The sequence below is a fragment of the Nothobranchius furzeri genome, chromosome 14, assembly GCF_043380555.1.
Source record: "Nothobranchius furzeri strain GRZ-AD chromosome 14, NfurGRZ-RIMD1, whole genome shotgun sequence".
Lineage (NCBI taxonomy): Eukaryota > Metazoa > Chordata > Actinopteri > Cyprinodontiformes > Nothobranchiidae > Nothobranchius > Nothobranchius furzeri.
The window spans coordinates 60,207,527-60,214,796 of record NC_091754.1 but is presented as its reverse complement, the minus strand read 5'-3'; the positions used below and the strand labels follow the sequence as shown (position 1 = coordinate 60,214,796).

The 7,270-nt window shown below is 44.0% G+C and overlaps 1 long non-coding RNA gene across 1 annotated transcript; it reads left to right on the top strand.

Annotated features, from left to right (window-relative positions):
- Positions 1-1,073: 1,073 nt before the first annotated feature.
- LOC139062718 (uncharacterized) lies at positions 1,074-5,578 on the top strand. Its single transcript, XR_011516287.1, has 3 exons — positions 1,074-1,253; positions 3,160-3,448; positions 3,593-5,578. It is a non-coding gene; the product is annotated as an uncharacterized lncRNA (long non-coding RNA).
- The last annotated feature ends 1,692 nt before the right edge of the window (positions 5,579-7,270 follow it).

The window sequence follows — 7,270 nt, the reverse complement described above, 5'->3', positions numbered from 1 at the left end:
GTACCAGCTAACGTCTTAGCAAATACATGAAGACCTGAAGAGGGCGCAACAATGACAGTTTTAGGCAGAATATTGAAATTTTTACTAAGATGCACTAAAGTGCCAAATTATTGACTCCACATGTCTACAGCATGATTAGACACTCATTTATATCATTTATCAACATCAAAATGTTGATTTGGGAGTGACTTGCTCTTTAATTTTTTTCTTCGGCAAAGAAAGTCTAGATTCCAGGCTACTGAAATGACTCATTCTGGACGGTACTGAAAACATCAAGAATAAAACCGTTGATTTAGCTTTATGTGAGAGGGATTGTATACAAAGAACTTCATTAAACCTATAGATCTATTATGACTAAAGAAAGAAGTCATGTCGCTTCCCCTTTAATAGAAGCAGAAAAAATCTGGTTCCTTAAAATTTTAAAGCTCAAAGGAGGAGGACTGGAGTTTTCATTATTATCTGTGGCATTACAAACTCACAAATAACACAACAAAGTATTCTCATACGTAATAATGAATAGAAGCAACATTGATGTTGGCTGGGGACTGTCTTCATGGGGATCAGTGGTAAGTTGTCAAAGGAGATCAGAGAAGAGAAGAAATATGACAATTCAGATGAAGCAAAGCAAAAATCTCCTCTTTGGCGTTTCATATCATCAGTTTCCCTGTAGCTGCTTCATCTTTGCTGCTTTTATCACGCTTACATCACGATTCCATGGGAAACAGATGCTTGAACTTCAGCAACTCATTTTGCTACAACAAACTCACAAAGCAACTCTTCACAGCGTCCCACTTGAGTCGTGCTGTCTCCTCTTCCTCCTCCCTCTGAGGATCACTCACCTCTTTAGTGCATCACCTGAGTAACATCACCCTTTCAGTCCCATCCCCTGTTTCTCCCCGTCTCATCTCATCTCTGTCTCTCTCTACTTCTGAATAAAAATGGTTGTGCGGCGAGCGAAAGGTCGCAGTTGTTATGGAAACAAGGCTGGTAACAAAAGCTGGACACACGAGTACAGAAAGTGGGGAGAGATGGAGAGAAAAAAGAGGGAGACACGTCTGAGTAAATATGCAGAGAGGAGGAGAGGGCAGGGGAAAAGGGAGAGAGGGAGAGGTCTGAATAAATAAAAACATATGCAGAGAGGAGGAGGAAAAGAGCCAACGGGGGTCACGAAATGATGGCTCCATCTGCAATAATAAATAACAAAAGATAATTCTGGGCTTTGTCACTCTGAGGAAGCAGCTCGAGGAACAAAGGTGCGTATTCATGTGGACAGTAGGAGAATGCAACGGATAGTAAGCGCTGCGCAGGCTGGAGAATACTAAAAAGCTCAAATCGTGCAGAGAAAAAGCCGACCAGAAAGCCTAAAACTGTGATTCAGTGTGTGTGTGTGTGTGTGTGTGTGTGTGTGTGTGTGTGTGTGTGCATGTGAGTGGCTGAATGTAATCTCTCCAACGGCTCATATTATGTTAACCATTTAGGCAAACATCAAACACACACACACACACACACACACACACACACACATGCACACACACACACACACACACACACACACACACACACACACACACACACACACACACACACACACACTTCAGTAGAGGCATTGAGGTGCCAGCCATGTAAATAGGATTTCCCACAGCGAAAGGTATAAAGAGAAAGAGGTTGACAGGGAGAGAGAGAGAGAGAGAGAGAGAGGGGGGGATAGAGAGAGAGAGAGAGAGAGAGAGAGAGAGAGAGAGAGAGAGAGAGAGAGAGAGAGAGAGAGAGAGAGAGAGAGAGAGAGAGAGAGAGAGAGAGAGAGAGAGAGAGAGAGAGAGAGAGAGAGAGAGAGAGACAACAGGAGGGGGTGAGGGCAGATAGACATGAAAGGATCAATAAATGGCATAAAGTGTGTGCTCATTGATTTACTTACAGTACATGGGGGGGGGGGGGGGGGATAATGGGAGGGCAAAGCACCAGAAGCTTCCAGGATTAAAAGAGAAAGATTTTTCAAGCCCCTCAAATGTAATCAAAACTTTCAATGGAAAACAATGATTCAGGTGAATTTCATCAGTTACAGAATACTTCAATCCAACCTTGTCGTGTAAAATGAAAAACACCCGGTGAAGGGACACTAAACGGGATTCAGACACTAAATCATCCTGTTTCCACTCTCAACCCATCCTCGAACATCCCTGCTGCATAATGAGAAAAAACACTTGTAGCTTTAAAAAGAAGCGTTTACCCTAACCTAGCTAAGATGTTACGTTATATCACAGTTTCCATTTAAAGTAACTTTTTCATCACCTCTGGTTGACGTCATCGAACCAGACATGGAGAAAACTGAGGAAAAATGGCTGCAAGTTCAGCAAATTTCAAAACCTTCCCACAGGAGGAAAGAACCACCATAAATCTGGTCATGTGGTAAGTGGCAGCTACGCTAGAGGAGAGGAGATTATGCAAAGTACCGATGTAGTCATGCTAATCACGAACTTTTACAAGCTGATTAATTTCAAAGTACGTGACAGGCGTGATCAAAACACCCATTGTTAGTTTTAATTTAAATTGCAGTACAACACATGTGTGATCCAGGGCGTAAGGCAAAGCGGGTTAGAAAATAGCGTTTTAAGCCTCGTTGACCTGAATTAATTTTTTTGTACTTCCGGGTCAGGGGCGCCTCCAGGAAATTTAGATAGGGGTGGCCAGATGGGGCCCCAAAAATTTTTGGGGTGGCACACCAAATTGGTGCTTGTGGTAACTGAGAGTTTAGCCTGCAGCGATGTGCTGCATTGCTCCTTTATTCATTTTTATTAAAAAGGCATTACGTTTCCAAAATATTTAACTTAAACTTTACAAATAAACTTTTCAGAAAAGTACATTTTAAGTTATTTGAAATGTTATTCCAAATTTAATTTAAAATAAACTCTTTTTAGGATCATTCACCTGTGTTGCTGTGTTCACAAACAAACAATGGAGTTAAAACCTTTTTTAAATGGTGAGCAGCGGAAACATGAGTATTTATTTTTTTCTGATTATTTCTTTACTTATTAATTGTATTGTTTTTATTTTGTTTTACTATTATGTCTTAAATAAACAAGATCAACCTATTGTTTGACTGAACAATAATATGATTTATTAACACTGACTTTTCCTGGGGGGGGGGCATGGCCACCCCAGGCCAAACCTTGGGGGTGCCCTTGTTCCGGGGACCCACAGCCGACCGGAAAGGGAGGAGTATGGCATCAGATGGGTGCCAAAACCCATGCACGCGTAATACGCGTGCATGGGTTTGTCATGTTCCTGAGCCGAGGTGAGTGACAACATCTTCCATCTCACCGTTATCAGGCTGATTTTCCACAGGTGAGGAGCGGAGGGGTTTGCAGGTGCAGAAGATTCCCGATCAGGAACTCGGGTATAAAAGGAGGATGGAGACACTTCACTACGCCGGATGATTGCACCAGTATAGGTAGCCCCAGCCACTTGCTCTCGTTCTTGAAACTCGTATTTTGACATTCGCTTTCTGGATGTTATTGGATTTTGAACTCGGACTGCTTTTGGATTACGTTTTCTGGATTACCCTCTCATCTGGTGTTTGTTTGCCTTCTCGCAGGATCTCCACATACCCTGCTTCACCCTCGCTGTTTGAACTCTGGATTACATTCACCACGTCCCATCCTCCTCCGTTGTTCCTGTTTGGACCCTCTCCGCTGCCTCACCAATCCCGGATCATACCTGGACTAAACAGAGCTCACCTCGGCTCTCTCGCCTCTTCCCCCCACCCTCTTGGTTCCCCTGAACTCTAAATGAACTCGAGCAAGTGATCTACTCCACAGGACTTCCCTGTGCTCTTTTTGTTCTCCTTATAATAACGACTTTTACTTTAACCAGTTCCACAAGTCAGTTTCTGCATGTCTTGGGTTAAACACATACCTCGAGCCATGACAGGGTTTTGGCACCCATCTGACGCCATAGAGGAGACTTAGGCTCCCTATAGAGGGCACCATTGTAGGTTACCAAATATGGTAAACAGGCTGCTCGGCACAGGAATGCGGTGGAGTCAAGCAGCTGCTTCTGAGCCCAGAAAATGTTGTAATGTTAAATACTGTTGTAAAATAGACTTATTAGTAGACATTTGCGCTTACCCTGTTCCATTCATCACTGGACATGATGCTGGCTGGTAGTGAACCTGCCATCCCGACGGCTGGAAACCGTGTTCTATTGTTGAAACTACAACCTGCACACTCTAGATGTCGCCATGGTCTCCGTGCTCCTCAATCCACCTTTAACAAAAGCTGGAGGGTTTTGTTTTCAGATCACACATGTGATTATTTTAGGTCAGCAAACTGGCCTGTCATTTACATAAGGGGTGGAGCTTAAAACCTGTACTGCAGTGTAGTGAAATATAGATTGTATATTTATACACTGTAATTAGATCTAAATATTATAATCAGAAGTGGTTGTTTTTATCATCAGGGAGTTTACTTAAACACTCTGTATTGACTGAGAGACAAGAAAAGAGAGAGTTGGGATCGTTTAAGAATCTTTAATTTCTATAATTATAAATTCTTACAATCTACCAGGACTATCTCAATGATGGATGCATATGGATTTGAATGTTATAGTGATGGTGTGTGGGTGTGTGTTTTGTTCAGAATCTCTAGGCTGGCGTAGCGAATCTGGTTTGTTATGACTAGGCTACCACGAGGCTTCAGAAGCTGATGACATGAGCCGCCATTTTGCCGTAACCACGTACCCTGTGGAGCCTCCCGTGTTAGATCAGGAATTGCCAGGTCCTCGGACCTTCAGGTGTACTGGAGCTGGTGAAGCAGCGGTCGCAGCACTACAAAGCCCGTCTGCGGGTCCACTCCGGTAGCAGCGGCAGGCGTCAGCGAGTTCAGCTCTTATTTTGAAAGAACGTCGTCTTGTTGTTCAAACGACGGAAATCTCCAGCTTGACAGTTCTCAGCTTAAAGTAGGAAAGTGCATCTGGCCAGCCTGCAACTTTCTTAATCATGACGATGGAACTCCTTAGGAACTCAGATTGAACAGAGCTGAGGTTAAAATGGAACTGAGGGTAAAATGGCGTTGCCTTGTTTTATATCCCCTAATTGTTTATACATCTTAGTAAACCGGACTGGACAACTTCATTAAACAACCCAGATTCTGCCCTACGACAGACGAAAGTTCTGAATGGCTGACAACAATGTGTCATGCGTTTCCATGTTAATGTAGATCAGTCAGTCTGGTGCAGTCCTGTTTATTCATTAAACACATAAATCATGACATCTTTATTTCACAGATCATTCACCTGATTATTAATGATCAACATATGCTTTGATTAGCTTTATCACAAATAAAGTACTTTGATTAATTAATGGAAAGCGTTCTTCTTCTCTTCTTCTGTCTCTTCTCCTGGAATGTAAACATACTGAAACAAGCACCCGACCTTGGCGATTCTTACACGTTGTTACTGTGTGAAGGGGACAGCTGTTAGGGGCAGACAATTATAATATTCATAACGCTACAGCAGCCAGCCACTAGAGGGAGTTTTGATTCCTTTCAGAGTCCCACGTTTAGTATTCATCCCATAGTCCCACAATCTGAGTGCTAACTGTGTTTTAGATGGCGTTCTTTTGTAGATTTGATCAAAACTCCATCATTAATAAACATAAGGTGACTTTAGTGAAATGCAGGCGGGGATATGCGATCCGTTACAGAACTCTGGACCTTTCATTTTAATGTAGATCTCTAATCAGTTAAAATTAGACAAACAAAACAAACAAAAGACGACTGAAGAAGATTCTGTTTTCCACGGCAAGCATGTGTGTGTGTGTGTGTGTGTGTGTGTGTGTGTGTGTGTGTGTGTGTGTGTGTGTGTGTGTGTGTGTGTGTGTGTGTGTGTGTGGAGAGAGAGATCAGGGGGAGGATGTGAGACAGAAGCGTGCTCAGATAGCTGTGGGCAAGGTGACAGAGAGAAGCGAATGGACAGCGAGGGATAACGAGCTCGTAGGGGAGTGGTGTGTGATGGAGGGAGAGAGGGAAAGGCGAGGATGGATGGGAACAGAGAAGAAGTTGAGGAAACAAAAATGAAAACAGCAAGAGAGCAGGTGTTCTGTTTGGTTCCACCCATGTGGGGTTGTGTCTCCAAGCACGTGTGTGTGTGAGTGTGTGCATGGGCATCCATTAGTGTGTATTTGTGTAAGAGACACACATGTGGAGTGGGCCTACTGGAGCGCGTTTAAGTGTGAGTTTGGTCAGAGGTTGGAGAAGCAGTTTTTCTAGCTTGTAGGACACACACACGCACACACACACACACACACACACACACACACACACACTTGTGTTCACCCATACATGCTGCAAATCCCGTTTTGGCACACGCACACACCAACAGCTGCCCTGCGTGTCATACATGCACACTTAATGCACCATGTGTGACTCTAAAATATGCACAAATACACACGTCTCTTTTGATCTCTCGTGATAACACACACACAACACACACGCACGCACGCACGCACACACACACACACACACACACACACACACACACACACACACACACACACACACACACACACAGGAGGATGCTATTATGCTCTCAGGCTGGAGTGTTTGGATGGTGTAATTGCAGTGACCAGTGAGGAGAAAGAGATGGATAGAGGGATGGAGAGGGGGATGATGATGGAGGGAGGGAGAGAAATAGAAGAGAGTGCTGACACTCTCAGCATGCTAATGTTGCAAGGCTGTACCCCCCTCCTCTGATTTCAAACCTCCCTCCCTGCCTCTCTTTGTCTCCTCCCTCCATCCCACATTGCCGGCTTCTGTGTTTTTCACAGGTGGAGCACTAGAGTGAAGGGGGGATTGAAAGTTAGAGAGGTGGAGAGATGAGAGGAAGAGAGATACATAACAGGATGGAGTTATGTTATCTCTCACGTTCTCTTTCCATCCATCCATCCACTTCAAACGCCCCACAACGGTCCAAAACAAAGCCTGGGCTGGAGTTAGAGGAAGAGGAGGGTCTGATTTTTTCCATCCCTTTGACAATAGAAGGATCATCTCTCTTTATCCTCTAATCTCATCCCTTTTTTCTTCTCCTCCATCCCCTGTTATCCCTCTTTCATGTGGCCCATCATTTCCTCACATGGTTGGAGAAAGGGTCGCCTCTTCTTCCCACTGGCCTCCATTTTTGTCACCCTTCCATTTGTCCCCCGCCCTCTCGCTCCTCTCTGGAGAAGGGATTCTGACTATTTTCTCTCTTCTGCATCCCGCTCTTTGTTTCACCACCA